At 49.3% G+C, this 17,336-nt stretch overlaps 1 long non-coding RNA gene across 1 annotated transcript in view; it reads right to left on the reverse strand.

Annotated features, from left to right (window-relative positions):
• The window catches only part of LOC134732595 (uncharacterized), a 73,940-nt gene extending 58,823 nt beyond the window's left edge, over positions 1 to 15,117 (reverse strand). Inside the window, exon 1 of the long non-coding RNA XR_010115897.1 lies at positions 14,991 to 15,117. This is a non-coding gene — a long non-coding RNA (uncharacterized lncRNA). The remainder of the gene's footprint in view (positions 1 to 14,990) is intronic.
• Between the last annotated feature and the right edge of the window lie 2,219 nt (positions 15,118 to 17,336).

Below are 17,336 nucleotides of genomic sequence, written 5' to 3' on the forward strand. Positions count from 1 at the left end.
TCTTTATCATCAGGCACTGCTGCCCTCTTTAAAGGATCTGTTATTAGCCTTTTTGACCAAATCACACAGTTATGAACCTCAGTCTAAAGGAATTAGTTTGTTTTGGTGACACACAAGCTACTGTGACAGTCCTTTGAGGGAATTTTTGAAAATGGCAGAGGAATTTGAGAGCTCCTCAGATGTCGCCAGGAATTCTTCTCTGTGAAACCCATGTTCCTGATGTTCAAATTAGCACCCATCTGGAATGTCACATCCGCCTCTGCTTAGACGAGGAATAGTGAAACCTATAGTCATGATAAAGGTCATTCTTGCTTTTCCTTGTGTAGAAAAGAAGGAATGCTACCAGCTGAACTCCCACACAAAGCCATGTGCCAGGGCCAACAGGTGATACTTCAACAGAATCCAAAGAAGGTTGTAAAATTAGCAACCCTACAAATGAAATGTTGACTCCAGGGACCTAATGTTTTAGCTGGGGAAATAAATCCCCATGAAGGTAGCTTTCCAAAACAAGATTTAAAAAGGCCCACAAAATTACCACACCCCTCTCTGAACGGATTCCCAGGGAGCCCCAGCCCCCTGACAACCTCCCCTCCATTGTGACATTTCCTTTGTGAGGCTGTGTCGCCGCTGAGCGTCATCAGGTGTTGATGGGGGCATCGCAATGCAACAGCCGAGTATCGGGTCCAGCCTTCTTCAGCTCTCTGTTGTCTCCATCACCTCCCCTGGGGGCACTGTGACATTTCCGTTGTGAGGCTGTGTCGCCGCTGTGCATCATCACACGTTGATGGAGGCATCGCGATGCAACAGCCAAGTATGGGGTCCGGCCTTCTTTGGCTCTTCATTGTCTCCGTCACCTCCCCTGTGGGCGCATGGGACGGGCTGTGAAGGGCTGTCTCAGTGTGCGGCAGGGAGTCAGGGCATCCGAAGGTCCAAGGGGACTTACTGAGTGACCTTGACCAAGGCCATGGAGCCCACTGCCTTGGGTTTTTCACTTGCCTGGGAAGGTACACACACTAGGGAGGAGGTAGCCAAAGTGATTCCTGAGCTTAAGTCAGCGATTACAAGGCTGTGTCTGGTTCTCCCGCTCTAGAGACGCCCAATGCATAAGACCCGCGCTTGAAGGAGAATGCCGATGGAGTTTGGCTGCCAGGCCTTTCCTCCTAGGCTGCAGCACTGGTGGAGAGGAGAAGCATCTGGAGGAGGAGAGCTGATGCAAAGCGCGTGTGAGCACACACCTTCTCTCTCAGGTCCTGGGTTCCTTTCTGAGCCGTGGATGAGAAAATGAGAGGCATAAACAGGACCGATTTCAAACGTTCTGCCTAACTATCACGGCAAAGAGAAGGAAGTCGTCCCCTGGAGTGATGACCTAGCTTCTTCAGAACTTTCTTGGAATGAGAAGAAAATTTAATTAATCCATGGTTATTAAATGGATTACTACTAATTATATTATTGAAATAGAAGAGTCAGTCTTTATTGCAAGTTTTTCCTGGGAGACAGGTGCAGCGTCTTCCAGTGAAGACGTGGCAGCCGCGGGGGCACAGGCGTCTCTGTACCTGCAGGACTTGGCTCTGTAGCCAGTGGTCACAGCCCTGGCAGAGCAAATGGGGTGTCTGAGGCCACAGAGGTCCCAGTCAACATTTGTCATGGTTAGTGAGACAAAAGAAGAAATCTGAATAGACGATGTGTGGTTATAGGAATGATTCGGGAAGCCACCGTTAATGATTGAGACCACTGACTTTTAAATTACATTCAACTCTAGTTTAAATTTATGTGACCCCAGCACAACATGATTTTGCTCTGGAGACAGTGTTGAGGCCAGAAATTAATTCTCCCTAGTGGACTGTCAAAGTGAGTATATAAATGATAAAGTCAGTCAGCCCCACAGTGAATGCTGGTTTACTCAACCTGTTGCGTTATTTTTCATTACCATTATATATTATCTGATCTCTGCAAGCATCCAACATAGATGTAACTTTAAAAATAATTCAGTTATCAAATATATTCAAAATAATAGAACAGTCATTGTTTTCAAATAGTACACTAATAGTAGTTCATTGAAATGATCAACATTTGAACCATGTTCAAATTAAAAGAGCCTTTGCAGATGTCTCCGAGAGTGTCTGTAATAAAAGAGATAGGGCTTTTCCCAAGGAGGAAGATGAAAGCTCAGACTAATGAGGAATCTTTGTTTGTCTCCCCATGATGAGTGTCATTTTTATGGTGACAAAAGGGAAAGCCTGTCTGTGATACCAGGATAAACAACCTGTAAATACGATAGTCCATTTGCTTTCATGGTTTCCAGATTTCTTTCCCAAAACGCGTGTGGCTGAGATGATGTCACTTAATGCTGTTGGCAATTTTAGAGCAAAAAGAAAGGTTTCCATGTGAGGCAGGTGTTGCCGCACGGTCTTATGGGCAGGACGGGAGCATGTCTTTCCCCAGCATCTCAGCACCTGCTGTATGCAGGGATTGTGACTTTCCGATGAGACGTGCACTCACCTGCACTGGTACATCTAAGCATCTCAGTACCTGCTGTACGCAGGGATTGTGACTTTCCGATGAGACATGCACTCATCTGCACTGGTACATCTAGATGTATTGCACTGAAAAGTCTAGAGTTTCTTTTAAACTATCAGCAAGGAGTTAAACATGGAAATCCAGGAGGAGCCCTTTATAGAAAGACATTGGCCTGAATGCCACAGCCTGATAACTTATAAGTCATTAACTTAATGCTAAAGGTGTTAAGATAATAATGCCCTATTAAAAGATGACTCTATTTTCACTGGCCATGAACTCTTTTTTACTTTTATTTTTTTGAGATGGTCTCACTCTATCACCCAGGCTGGAGTGCAGTGGTGCGATCTCGGCTCACTGCAACCTCTGCCTCTGGGGTTCAAGTGGTTCTCCTGCCTCAGCCTCTTGAGTAGCTGAGATTACAGGTGTGTGCCTCCTCACCTGGCTAATTTCTGTATTTTTAATAGGGACGGGGTTTCACCATGTTACCCAGGCTGGTCTCAAACTCCTGACCTCAGGTGATCCCCCTGCCTCAGCCTTCCAAAGTGTGGGGATTACAGGCGTGAGCCACCACACCTGGCCTGCCATGAATAGTTAAGGCTATCCCCAAACGTATTAATCACACTGCCACAAATCTAGAACGTTCCAGGCGTGGTTTCTGCCAAATGAACTTCCTCTTTTTGCATTTGCCTGTTGACCAATGGATGCATCAGGTTATCATTAATTCAAGCCCCCCTGTACTTTGTGTAAGCAGAATGCGTTTCTGGGGGCCATGACATCCATAATTTCTTATGCCAGTGTCCTCATCCTCAATTCGCACTTCTAAGGTGTTTCCCACACAGGGAAGGGTCCTTTCCTGATCCTCCCAGGCTTCCTCCAGGTGACTTTCAAATGCGTCCCACCTAAAGAGGATCAGCAGCACCCCACCTGCTGACTGGGGCCACGGAAGCGCAAGACGTGGGAGACATGAGGGAGGCAAGGGCCTCCTGGCCGCTTCTGATATCCTCTCTCTTCCTTTCTCTCTCTCCCCCTCCTCTTCCTCCCTCTCCCCCAGGCCCTTGTCTTTACCCACTGCATCTAGCCACGTGAAGCCCTGCTCCTGCGTCTTCGTCAGTCGCTGCAATGGCTTCCAGGCCTGTGTTCTTGGCTCTGGACACTTCCCCTGAGCCCCTCCCCATGTGCCACCATCACTGGAGCAATTTCCTGGAAATAGGATTCAGATGCCTGAAAGTCGACCACAGGTCCTCCTGGCTCTTCCAGCCGACCCCGGCTGGGCTTCCTCCCACCCACTCCACTTTGCCACAGAGTCACCCTCCACCCCACTGGCCCTGCCCATCACTCACACAGTTCTCTGTTTCTTCCCCATCACAGAACTTACTTGTGTTTCTGGACACACCACGTTCACTCCCCACCCCCGGGAGGTTGTCTCTCCACTAGGAAGTGCATTCCACACCCGCCAGGAACAGACCCAGCCTGCCTCCCCTGAGCCCTCCCAAGGCCGGCCGCACCTGCCCCTTCTCCCTCACATCCCTGTAGTCGTGCTGTGACCTCGGCACTGCTTCTGACCTCTAAGCTTGTCCTTTCTGTCACTGGCTGCACACCATGCCATGTCCCCGATGGATGTACAGAGTCATGGGACACTGCCCCTGCTGGGTGGCCAAGTCTGTGCCAGGGACGCAGACAGGCTCTGTTAATGTGGGCAGCAAGAAGGGACCAGCGGAGGCTGATACCGAGCCTGGATCTGTTCTGGGGGTGTCCATCTGAGTGTGCATGGAAGGAAAGCATTTGTGCTAGGAATGGATTCCCAAAGGGACCATTTTCTCACCTTTCTGGCTGGTTTGAAATGTTTCGAATATTTTGAAAGATGCTCATAGGCCACACCTTGCTGATTGGCAACAAATGTGTGGTGTCCTCGGCGAAGATAGATGATTCAAAAGCCGCTGTCACGACGTGGCACTGCTCCCCACCAACACACCGATTAAATAAACATAATTCCCTACCATCTATTTCACTGTGTTATTAGGAGGGACTTGGATGGAGCCCTGAGTGTCTGGCTGTCTTCTAACTTGGATGGAGGCCTCACGGCCTGAATTTTGACCAAGCCATGGGCACATTTTCCTTGCAAAATAAGTAATACTTATGTCCAGTTAACATGCTACACACTAAATATGCGGTGTGGTATCGGGGCCCTGTGTGTGCCAAGCATAAGAAGGGCCAGCCCTGGATTGCCTTTGGAGCTGTGCCCACACCTTCACATTCATTACTTCATTTGATATCACAACATTCATTTTCCACGTAAAGAACGGAGGTCCAGAGAAGGTAGTCCCCCTACAGGCTCACACAGCTGTGGAGAGCAAAGCTGGAGGCCCCCCGCCTTCTGCTCGCAGACTCAGCCCTCTCCACCATCCCATAGCCCCTACACAATATCAGGCCACACCGCAGGAAATGCAGCTTTTTCTAGTCCACGGTTGACCAAGCCACTCCTGTTTCCAAGCCCTTCTGCCCACCCTGTTCTAGGAAGTGCCTCCTACACGATGCCCAGATAGGAAACTGCCAGGCAGAGATGCTTCAGCTTCAGAGCTCCAGATTGGAGGAAGGGAACCTCAGCCACAGGCAGCCATGAGCACATGAATGACAAAGTCACCAGCTCTCCCACCTGGGCTGTCTGAGTGTCAACTGAGCTGGGCAGGTAAGCATTTAGAAAATGCATCCTTAGGCAAAAATCCACAGGTGTACTTATTAAGAGGGTGTCCTCAGACCAAGAAAACAGTATCAACCTCACCCAGCCTGCATGTCCTTTGCCACCAGGGACAAGAAGGAATGAAATACCTGACCTTAGGGGCTTCATCATCCCATCCCATGCCAAAAGCACTCAAAAGCTGATGGGGAGAAAACCCATCAGCACTGGTTGTGACAGGATGTGAGCGTCCGGGCCCTCCTGCCAAGGGAAGCGGGTCAACTGGGACCTGGGATGGGTCCAGGTCCATGCTGTGCTCAGCCTGCTGCTGACCCATTACAGCCTCTTTGATGGGGTGAGCCCCCAGGTGCACGGTTAATGTGGAGTATTGATCCCATCCATTTGCAGGCATCTGGCAGAAGTGAATGGGTAAATTGACAACTCTGTTATTTGACTCCGGGAAGAATGTAACAGGAGCATCTTCAGGAGCACATTAGAAACATTTGAAGCCAACACGCCTGCCCCTGCGAACAGGGCCGAGTGTCAGGATATTTTCAGGGTATATGAAGTTTGGAGCTGCTGCTTGTAAGTGCACGGACCCCTTCTCACCATTAAACACTAACGGGGACCAGGCTTTTGTCAACAATAATTCTAGGAGGGACTGGAGAGCAACAGCAGGAGAGAAAGGAAAAAGAATGGAGAGCACGTATGGAAGAAAGAATGAGGAGGAAAACAGGAGGGAGAGGAGGGCGGGAGCTCAAGGTTGTCGGTGACAGGAAAGGAAACGCGCCACCCTCCCTGCAGGAAGCCACCCTGGTGCCTGGAGGAATCTGGAGAGCCAGCCCAGAATGTGGAGGGTGCAGGGCCTCAGGGGCACACAGCTGACACCTCTCACAGGGTCACGTCGGGGGCCACTCAGAGGACGGCGTTGGGGGTGACGGCAGCATCACTAGCTCCTGTGCCAGGAACTGTTCCCAGTGGCCTCATGTCACCAGACAACTGCACGAGGCCCAACTTCCCGCCATGGGGGCATCACGGACACCTGCTCCGTCAGCCTACATCCACATTCGCTGGTGACTGCAATCAAAATTAATCATAAAACCCTTAAAATGGCTGAATCTCTTTCCTCCCGGGCTGGGTGAGAGTGAACATGGGAGTGGGGCCAGTGCCAGGGCCAGTCCACCTCCTGGAAATTACTAATTGATAAGGACCCGGGGGCGCCTTGACAGACTCTGTGAAGCAAAAGCTTCTATTCCCAGATTCAATGCAAACCAAGCCTGAGGCCGGGAATTCTGGACAGGCAGTGGAGCATGTGGCCGGGGCGGTTTATTCTGGGGGCCGGCGGAGGGCCAGCCTGCTCCGCCTTCCTTCTGGGTTCATGCGGCCATTCTCCTTCGGTTCCGGGAGCATCCACAGATTGCATATCTGTGACATCGCCACAAATGCAATGAGCAGAGGAAATTGACAGCAGCTCCAAGTAAATTACAGTTTAAAAGACAAGGGAGGTCCCCAGAGACGGCCAACAAAGGGGAACTCAGCTGACCAGGCCCAGGTAAAATTGAATTGGAAATGTTCCCTGCCTGATTAGCATGACAACAGTTCCAGTGTTTAAAGAGAAAAAAAAGTCATTCTTTTTAAATGAAAAGGAGGGGGCAGAAGCCTATCTTCCCACAAACACAGTTATCTTTTAAAATGTCCAGTCTAAGATAGGTCAGAACTGCGCTATAAACAACATTCTGCAGAGAACGGGCTCTTAAATAATCCCCTCTCAATCCATATATTTTCCCTTTTTATTTGGACAGGAACTGACCTGTTTATATATGTGTGCAGACACAAACAGATACACACACACACGCATATATAAAATTTTCGCTTTAGGGAGGAGTGAAGGTGAGCTTGGCCTGTAGCTACTAAGAATTGAATTCTCTTCCCATTTCTTGCTTCCACAGGGAGCCTGGGGGCTCCCTCCCATCGGTGTGAGTCACGCTTTCCCTTCACAGACATATTTCTTCCAGTTTGGTGTGATGGGAACAGCTCTGGTTCTAAATACTAGCTGGAAGTAGGTTTAGCTGGAAGTAACAGCAGCAAAACCCTCAGGGACAAGTGACTTCAACTCAACAAGAGCTTATTTCTCCTCCCAGGAAGGAGCGCACAGCAGGAGGGCCAGGGAGGTCCCGGGGCATCAGAGACCAGGCTGCTCCCTCAAGGGATGCCTCACGACCTGTAATGGCATCTGTCACGCTGGTGCTCCCGATGGCTGGTAGGCACGGCTGAGGCATGAAGAAGAGCACATTTCACGCCTTTCCAGAGCTGTTCAGGTTTGATCTTATGAGCTAGAAAGTAGGCACATGGTCAACAGCCACTGCTGTGGAGGCTGGGAAATGCAACCTTTACTGTGGATAGTTCAGCTTGAATTTGGGGTTCTGTGACCCAGGGAGACGGGGAAGTGGACATGGTGGCCCTGCCAGCACACTCTCCTGCAGCGTGAGAACTGGAGAACATCCTCTCATGCTCGCCGAGTGACTTCTGGGATGGTGACATGTTCCACCAAAGCATCTTCATACGAAAAGGGGAAGACCGTCTGCATGGTCCTGAAGCGTTCCCCAGAACCCCTTTCTCAACCGGTGTCCACCCGACCACAGCCACATCCATGGCACTCATCCACAGATTCTCCCCCACCATGGAGTTCCATGCCCTCTCCTGCCCTACATCCCTGTGCAAGCCCTGTTTCTTCCACCTTAGCGATGGCCTCTCACTGCCATCGTCCTCCACACGATGCCACCACAGCCCAGCTCCTGCTTCCTAAAGGTTCATCACCACTGTTCCCCACAGGCAGGCCAGAGGGTGACCCTGACCTGGGTTTCTATGACACTTCATCTCCCGCTTGTTTAGTCAATAGTTATGGTCCTGTGACATGCACTCAGCTCCACCTGAGTGCTACTAAAATAAACCTGTGTGATGCCAGTGCAGAAAGCAGGTCATACGGTAGGCCTGGAGCTGAAACCCACAGGAAGGCCTGCAAGGGTGGCCCTGGGCTGGCATCTGGGAACCTGGGTTTTGGAAGGGTTTCCACCATTCTCTGCTAAGAGGGGCTCTTTGTGCAAACAGTGTGGTTGATGCGGAATACCTGCTTTCCTTCTGGGAGTCTGGAATCTTGGGGTGTGCCAAGCAAAGGGTGCCTGTGTGACAAGCCCCCAATAAAAACCCTGGACACGCAGCCTCTAAGGAGCTCCCCTGGTGGAAGACACTTCACATCACAGTCACTTCTCCAATGCTGTCACACCCACTCCAGTGCTGTCACACCCACTCCAGTGCTGTCACACCCACTCCAGTGCTGTCACAGTCCAGTGCTGTCACACCCACTCCAGCACTGTCACACCCACTCCAGCGCTGTCACAGTCCAGTGCTGTCACACCCACTCCAGCACTGTCACACCCACTCCAGCGCTGTCACAGTCCAGTGCTGTCACACCCACTCCAGCGCTGTCACACCCACTCCAGTGCTGTCACAGTCCAGTGCTGTCACACCCACTCCAGCGCTGTCACACCCACTCCAGTGCTGTCACACCCACTCCAGTGCTGTCACAGTCCAGCGCTGTCACACCCACTCCAGTGCTGTCACTCACTGCAGGGAAACACTTCACGTGCTGTCACACCCACTCCAGTGCTGTCACACCCACTACAGCGCTGTCACACCCACTCCAGTGCTGTCACACCCACTCCAGTGCTATCACAGTCCAGCGCTGTCACACCCACTCCAGTGCTGTCACTCACTGCAGAGAAACACTTCAAGTGCTGTCACACCCACTCCAGTGCTGTCACACTCACTGCAGGGGAAACGAAGCTCATCCATGTGACTACACTGGGAGGGGGACCTGGAAGCCTGCGCCTGTCTCCCCCACGCAGCTTCCCTCTTTGCTGAGTGTGCCGTGCATCCTTTCGCTGTAAAAAGCCACAGTCGTGAGTGTGATGGAACCCTGGGTTCTCTGAGTCCTCCTGGAGAATCATAGAACCTGGGGTGGCCTGAGGGACTCCCAACAGTCCCTATCCTCAGAGAATTCACAGGGGAGAGGATAGGGTGACAGATGCCACAACACAGTGACCTAAGTGTGCGTGGTGAGCTCAGTGTTGTTGGAAGGTGAGATGGAGACTCTCGCTGGGGATAGCGAGTTTGCAGGTTGGGAGGGGTTGGTCTGGAGGGTGGATGGGATGGAGGGGAGACTTAGGCCAGAGGAACAGCAGGCCCAAATGCACAGTGTTGAAACACAAGGTACATGGGAGCCAAGCCTGATGGAGGCCTGCAAACATTCAGAGTATCTAGAGGGTAGGGCACGTGAGAGCCGTGGCAGGATGAAGGAGATGGTAAGCGGGGCAGTCCTGCCACCCCTCCCGCACCAAGCTGAGGCATCCAGGTTGCACACAGGGTTCAGATGGTGGCACCAAGCATTGTACTCCAAGGTGGGTGGGCAGGGGGGTGCACATGGTGGGAAGGACCACCAGCCCCTAGCCTGTCCCCAAGCTCCTCCTATGTCTAGCTCCTCCTCACCCATCTTAACCCCTTCTAGGAGATGGCTCTGCTTTACGGCTGTAGCCTTCCTCACTGAATATAAAGGTAAAAAGTGGATTCTGTGCTCTCTGTTGAGTGTCATCAATGTGAGTGGTCCAGGACACCCAATCAGAGACCAGGGAGTGGCTCTCAGATTTCAAATGTAGGCTCAGGTCACTCGTTAGGAGTCAAATAAAACTACTCTCACCAGAAACTTAAAGAGCTTTTACTTCTCTAATTATTTATATAAATTCTTTGTTTCAAAGGCTAGTGAATTTTGGCTTGCCTTCGAATGCATCACTAATAGTAAAAGAAAGTTGCATGAAAAAACGCTCATCATCACTGGTCATCAGAGAAATGCAAATCAAAACCACAATGAGATACCATCTCACACCAGTTAGAATAGTGATCATTAAAAAGTCAGGAAACAACAGGTGCTGGAGAGGATGTGGAGAAATAGGAACACTTTTACGCTGTTGGTGGGACTGCAAACTAGTTCAACCATTGTGGAAGACAGTGGCGAATCCTCAAGAATCTAGAACTAGAAATATCATTTGACCCAGCAATCCTATTATTGGGTATTACCCAAAGGATTATAAATCATGCTACTATAAAGACACATGCACACGTATGTTTATTGTGGCGCTATTCACAATAGCAGAAACTTGGAACCAACCCAAATGTCCATCAATGATATACTGGATTAAGAAAATGTGGCACATATACACTATGGAATACTATGCAGCCATGAAAAAGGATGAGTTCATGTCCTTTGCAGGGATACGGATGTGGCTGGAAACCATCATTCTGAGCAAACTATCACAAGGACAAAAAACCAAACACCGCATGTTCTCACTCATAGGTGGGAGTTGAAAAATGAGAACACTTGGACACAGGAAGGGGAACATCACACACTGGGGCCTGTCATGGGGTGGGGGACTGGGGGAGGGATAGCACTAGGAGAAATACCTAATGTGAATGAGGAGTTAATGGGTGCAGCACACCAACATGGCACATGTACATCTATGTAACGACCTGTACATTGTGCACATGTACCCTAGAACTTAAAGTATAATAAAAAAAATTTTAAAAAAAAAGAAAGTTGCTTTGAGGCACGCTCAATTCTGAGCCTGCCTCAGTAGCCCCCATGATCTGACCTTGAACACAGATGTTTAAAAATGTGTCCTTGTGTCAGACACCAGTTCCCAGCACACAGCAACCAACGACTCTGAGAGCAAATCCTTGCTTCTGCCTTAGGGCGCACTGGTCCTGGGCTTAGCCATCCCCACATGTTAACCATCTAATCCGCACAGGAGCCTGATCTGACGGATGACTCATCGGCTCCTTATTGAAAACACTGAGGATCAGAGAGGCTAAGTTGGCTCCTTGAGGTCACACAGCTTAAAAGTCACAGGGCTCAAATGGTAGCCCACATTATTTTAGCTCCTGAGCCTGTAGCCACTGTAGCATTACAAATTTTTAATAAATATTTGAAGATTCCAAAAATGAACGAGTCCCAAAATATCTTTAAACACGTATTTTACTCTAAAATTAAGATTACTTGTTTTCAGTTATATTTAAAACTTAGTTTCGATTACAATATATAACTTGCTGCAATGAGGTAACAGAACCAACAACTTGAAACTATTTTTGCTGTCTCTATTTTGCTATTTTTGCTGTCTTCACACATTCTGCAGTTTGTCAATTGTAACTTTATTCCTGTTTAACAGTTCAAAGTTCCACTTTGACCTTTTTGTATCTAGAGTCAAAATAGACTCTTTAAAAATCTAAGTTGAAGTTTTTCTATCTAAAATAGATAAAAAATTGATTTTTTCTATCTAGAGTCAAAATAGAGAAAAGAGAGAGGAACTATAGCTGAAGGCCAGTTGGTTTCATTTCATGACACAATCAATTAACGAGAACCCATGATCTGGAAGTGTTCCTGGATCACTGGCACACACAGGTCACCCTCTAGAGCGGCACTGTCCACTAAAAGCTTCTGTGATGGTGACAATGTCCATACACGTCTATCCAATATGGCAGCTCCCAGTCCCCACGTGGCATTTTCAGCACTTAAAATGTGGCTAACAAGAATTAGGAACTAAAATTTTAATTAATTTAAATTAACAGCCACATGCAACAAGGTGCTAGCATATTGGATACTACAGCTCTGCAGGAATAATCCAGATTAAAAGATTTGTATGAGTAAATACTGATTTGCAATAACATCTTTACCCAACCACACGGCTGCAATTGTCTATGTCCTTAAAACTGAATCTTAAATGATAGCTATAACCAATGCTTGTGAACATTGATTTATCCTTCTTAACAGTGGGCCCTTGTTCCCGTTGTGAGGCAGTCCCAAACCATCAGCAGGGCAAGTTTGGAGTTGGAGACAATGAAAGGGTGGGAAATGAAGAAAAACTGAGAACTGATAAGTTAGCAAAAAAGCAAAAATAGAAAAATAATGAAGAAATAAAAGAACAAGCGGGAAAGAGAAAGGAAAGGAAAGAGGAGATGGTCGATGGTGTTGCCAACTGCCCCAGCAGTTGCCAGGCTGAACCACGTGGCACGGGCAGAGCAGCCAGGTGCTGATCCTGGGCGGGCTCTTCGTCAGCCTCTGGGGAGGGAGGATGAAAAAGAGAGGGCCAGCCCAAGGGTACACATCCTCGGAACTGCAGATGTACAAGCCATTATCAAAATGCCATGCATTTCGGAGCAGAGAGACAGGGAAAGGAGCTGAGTACACGGACAGAGGTCAATTGAAGGCCTCGGAAGGGTAGTCAGACATGAGGAGTGAACACTCGCCTTTCAGCCTGAATCTCTCACAGAGCACAAATATGATTTTCTCAGTTGGCTGTCCTCACTGTCCTTTCAGAGGCCACACACCCAAACATCACCTCCCTGGAACTGCACCTGGAACTTGCTTCCACCACCTACCCATCCACTCCACCACCTGTCCGTCCACTCCACCACCTGTCCGTCCTCTCCAACATCTATCCGTCCTCTCCAACATCTATCTGTCCTCTCCAACAGTTATCTGTCCACTCCACCGCCTGTCCGTCCACTCCACCGCCTGTCCGTCCTCTCCAACCGTTATCTGTCCACTCCACCGCCTGTCCGTCCACTCCACCGCCTGTCCATCCACTCCACCGCCTATCCATTCACTCCACTGTCTATTCATCCACTCCACTACCTATCTGTCCCCTCCATCGCCTATCTATCCCTCTATTACTGTTCATCCGTCCACTCCACTGCCTGATCATCTCTCCATCACCTACCTATCTGCTTCATAGCCCATTCTTCTGCTGTCACCTATCCATTCATCCACTCCGTCACCTGTCCATCCATCCACTCCACTGCCTATCCATTCACTCTGTCACCTATCCATCCCTCCATCGCATATCCATCCCTCCATCGCCTATCCATCCATCCAGTCCATCATCTATCATTCCACATCGTTCGCTCCATTGCTTACCCAACCATTCCGTTGCCTATCCATCCCTCCATCACCATTCACCTGCTCTGTCATCTATCCATCCATCCATTTTGTCACCTATGCATCCATCTACTCTATTGCTTATTCGTCAGCTCTCAACCCTTCACAGCTATCCAAATTGTACATTTAATATTATCTACAAGGAATCCTTTACATATGCATTTAAAGGTGACTAAAAATATCATTCAACTTGGCACATTAATAAATTCACAGACCTAAAGAGTTGTCAGACCATGTGTCCTGTGAGATGTTTTGGGAGAAGCTTTGAGCCGTGTTTGCTACCTCCTCTGTTTCAGGCTTAGTCTCACCAATTGCCCTGGAACCAGCTCCCCTCCTGACAGTCACATTCTCCATACATGAGGTACAGTGATGTGCCTGCCCTGCACTTAGGGACAGGTGTACCTGCCAGCTTCTGCAGGGTATTGGCTAGAGTCAACATCTGGGTGTCCAGTGCTGCCCAAAGTTGTCATGTCCAGCTGAATGCACAAGACCTTCTGACCTCACTCAGGGTCCAGGCAGCCCACTCGCTGCTGGTTTCCAGCTGCTCCCATTTCTCAGGCACTGGGCTTCACTTCACTGGAGCTGTGCTCTCAGCTGACCTGATCCTGAAGGTCAGCTTTGGTCACTCTGCACCTGCTGGTGCTGGGTGTCTACCACAGGCTGCGCTCCTAGGCCTGGCGGGGTCTTCCCAGGTCAGTCTGTCCCCACGCTCGCTCACTGTGGCGGGGGTGTGACTGTCCTTCAAGGCTCAAAGCTTCTCTGGTCTGCATTCTCCAGTACTTAGGTTATCTGATCTACGCTAAACCAAAATAGGTAGCAGAATACAAGATCTGACAACTTTCTTTCAGGTTTGTGAATTTATCCACATGCAAAGTTGCACGATGTTTTCTCTAAATTATCTTAAATGCATATGCAATGGATTCTTTACAGAAAATACTAAATGGTGTAAATTAAGATAGCTGTAAATAAACTAGGATGCACCGATGACTGTCCTTTACAGCCAATCTGTTTCTGATTTAATGTCTTCTATCGAGCACTGTTCTTTCCTCTTCGTGTGTCCTGCGAAGCTTATCACTTTGCACCTGCATTATTGCCACCGTCCTTTTGCTTCACCCTCACCAGACCCACCCCAGACATCCTGTCCCCTCTCTGCCATTGTTAACTCGTCCTTCTGAAATTTTTATTGTGGTTTTCGTGGGGAGAGTTGATAGCACTGTGGCTGACGGCAGGTCTCAGGGCCCCAGACTGACGGTCAGCACCTGGTACTTGGCTAAGATGCTTGGAGTAAATTACTCAAACTGCTTTAGGCCTTGGTGTCCTTATCCAGCAATGAGATCAGGAGTTCTCCATAAGAGGACTAAACTCCATAAAGAACACCACACCTGGTGCAAGGTGAGGTTATGAGGGCACCTCCCTCCCTACAGAGTTGTATGGTCAAAACTGTCACCTCTCAGGCTCACTCACTTCCACTAGGCCCAGAACAAAACACAGTGCGTGGAAAGCACAGGCGTCGGCTGTGAGCGTTTGTATTTGAGCTGGAGTACCACCTGCCACATGGCAGAAGTCAAGCCTTCCTCAGCCAACAGGTTCTACTCTGATTCAGCAGATGTCACAGACTTAACCACCCAAAGGCATATTCCCTCCCAGATACGCTGAGATGTCTGGAACTCCTCATCCACGCCACAGACCTGTGTCTCCTCCCAGCTGTGCGGTGTGGCTTATTCCATAGAGTGGCGATGGGGCCAGTCCACATACCTTCTCTTCTCTTGCACTCACAAAAGTTCAGGAACATGACATCAACCAGGTGATCACAAGGTACAGCCAGACACACAAATACAACTAGCACCAGTCAGTGCTCTGGGCTGAATGGTGTCCCGCAAATTCACAGGTTGAAGCCTTAACCCCCAGTACCTCAGATTGCCTTTATTTGGAAATAAGGTCATTGTGATGTAATTAAGGTACGATGCGGTCATTCTCACATAGGGTAGGTCCTAGTCCAATATGGCTGGACACAGAGAAGAGGCCCTGGGGAGTGACTGTGTGAGGACTGCAGTGGTGCTGCCCAGCCAGGGAACCCCAGAAGCCTTAGAGATGCGGGGATAGATCCTCCCTGGTACCCTCAGAGGGACCCTGACTCTGCCAGCACCTTGATCTCAGGCTTCTGGCTTCCAGAACTGCAAGAGGACACATTTCTGTGGTTCTAACCAACCCAGTATGCAGCACTTTGTTATGGCAGCAGTAGGACGTGAATGCAGCCAAGAGCCTCGAGGCTACCTATGGTCTGCCATCTACATAGGATCTGTCCTGCGGGAGCTTGTACCTCTGATCATTTTATTCCCATCTGGTTTTTGTCTGAATCACAGCCTGACCTACCTTTGCATCTTCCAGGGTAATTAGCCCAGGAATGGTCAAGTCAGAGTTGTTCATAAATATTTGTAGTTTTTTTTAAGCAGGATGCTTTATCCAAATAATTTATCATAAATCTCTTTTAAGAGCAAGTTCCCTGGGACATTTGGAAACGTGATTTGATGTCCAAGCATCCGTGGATAGCAATTCTCCATGAAGCTGTGTTCGCTGCACCCACTCTGCGGGAGGAGGGAGCAGCTGGGCGCCGCCCCGTCCCGTGGGCTTTTAGGAGGGGTGCATACAGACACCAGCGGCAGTGGTGCGTTCAGCCAGCTGTTGTTGCCGCCGGCAGATTGTGGCATATCACTGCCGTAATTAATCCCGTATTTTTGTAGCTGAAGTCACAATACTCATTTCAGGATAGAGTGAGAGCAAGGCGAGCCTATCTGTACCTGTAAATGAATGATATCATTATTTTGGGAAATGAAAGTTTAAGCTCTGTGAAACACACAATCCCACGGCGATCTCAGCAGAGGAACTTGTGCGCGCAGGTGTTCAATGTGATAAGGTGCGTTGCCATTTATCTGTGTACTCGCAGACAAATATTAACATAGTCATGAATTAAGCTTTTAATCCCTTTTATTATAAATTGAATATCTTTATTTTAACAAACATCAACAATGCACATGATTGTGCTCCACGCTGTTCATTGCTATTCCCCGCAGCGTGCCAGGACATGATACGCCGAAATACACGTGTTTCCAGAATGGGCGGCACCTGCCTGAGTGTTCCGTAGCATGATTCATTCTTTCTTCCCCTTCTGAACAAAGAGGCTCTCACACAAAGACACTGTTCATACAGGGAAAGAGGACCGCGGCTCTGTTGTGTGTCCTGGAAGTCTGGGAACATGTTTCATGTTAGAGACATTTGTCACAGGCCAAGTTTTTACTTCTTTGAAACTTGGAAGGAATTTGATTCAGGTGCTGGGGTCAGAATGGCAAACCTAGGCTTGGTGAGCTGAGTGCCCAGCCAGGGCTTCTGTTTGGGGGCAAAGTCCCCATTTGCTGGAGCTTCCTGGGCCAACTTCTACAGCGGCGTGGCGGGGTCATAGGGAGATCAGAGGCAGAGGGAGGGACGGACAGGCCCCCCCCCGCCATGGCCCCTTAGTCACAGGGACCAGGTCACTACAACCGGCATCCCCAGGGCATCGGCGTGTGCAGGGGACCCGGCTGGAGCCTGCAAGGTGCAAACGTGCACGAGAGAAACTCCCACTTCAAGGAAGGACCCAAGAGCGGAGGGAGAGGACCGGGACCGAATGGTTCCGACGGGGCGGAGGGCGAGCGCGGAGGGAGAGGATGAGAACCGAATAGTTCCGGCGCAGTGCAGGGCATGAGGAAGAACGTAACGCAGGCATGAGGGATCAGGATGGGAGAAGTCAAACCTGATGTCAGGGATGCAGGCAGGTCTTAGGTCAAGAAAACAGTGTCTTGAGGCAGTGAACGTGCCAACACGTCAACAGGAAAGGAGGCGCCCACAGCATGTTTGTCCCAGAAGGGACTTCGTGGAACTGATCTTTACATTTCTATTTATTTATTTATTTATTTATTTATTTATTTATTTATTTATTTTTGAGACAGAGTCTTGCTCTTGTCGCCCAAGCTGGAGTGCAATGGCATGATCTCAGCTCACAGCAACCTCCGTCTCCCAGGTTCAAGTGATTCTCCTTCCTCAGCCTCCCAAGTACTGGGATTACAG

Source organism: Symphalangus syndactylus, chromosome 15 (assembly GCF_028878055.3).
Source record: "Symphalangus syndactylus isolate Jambi chromosome 15, NHGRI_mSymSyn1-v2.1_pri, whole genome shotgun sequence".
Lineage (NCBI taxonomy): Eukaryota > Metazoa > Chordata > Mammalia > Primates > Hylobatidae > Symphalangus > Symphalangus syndactylus.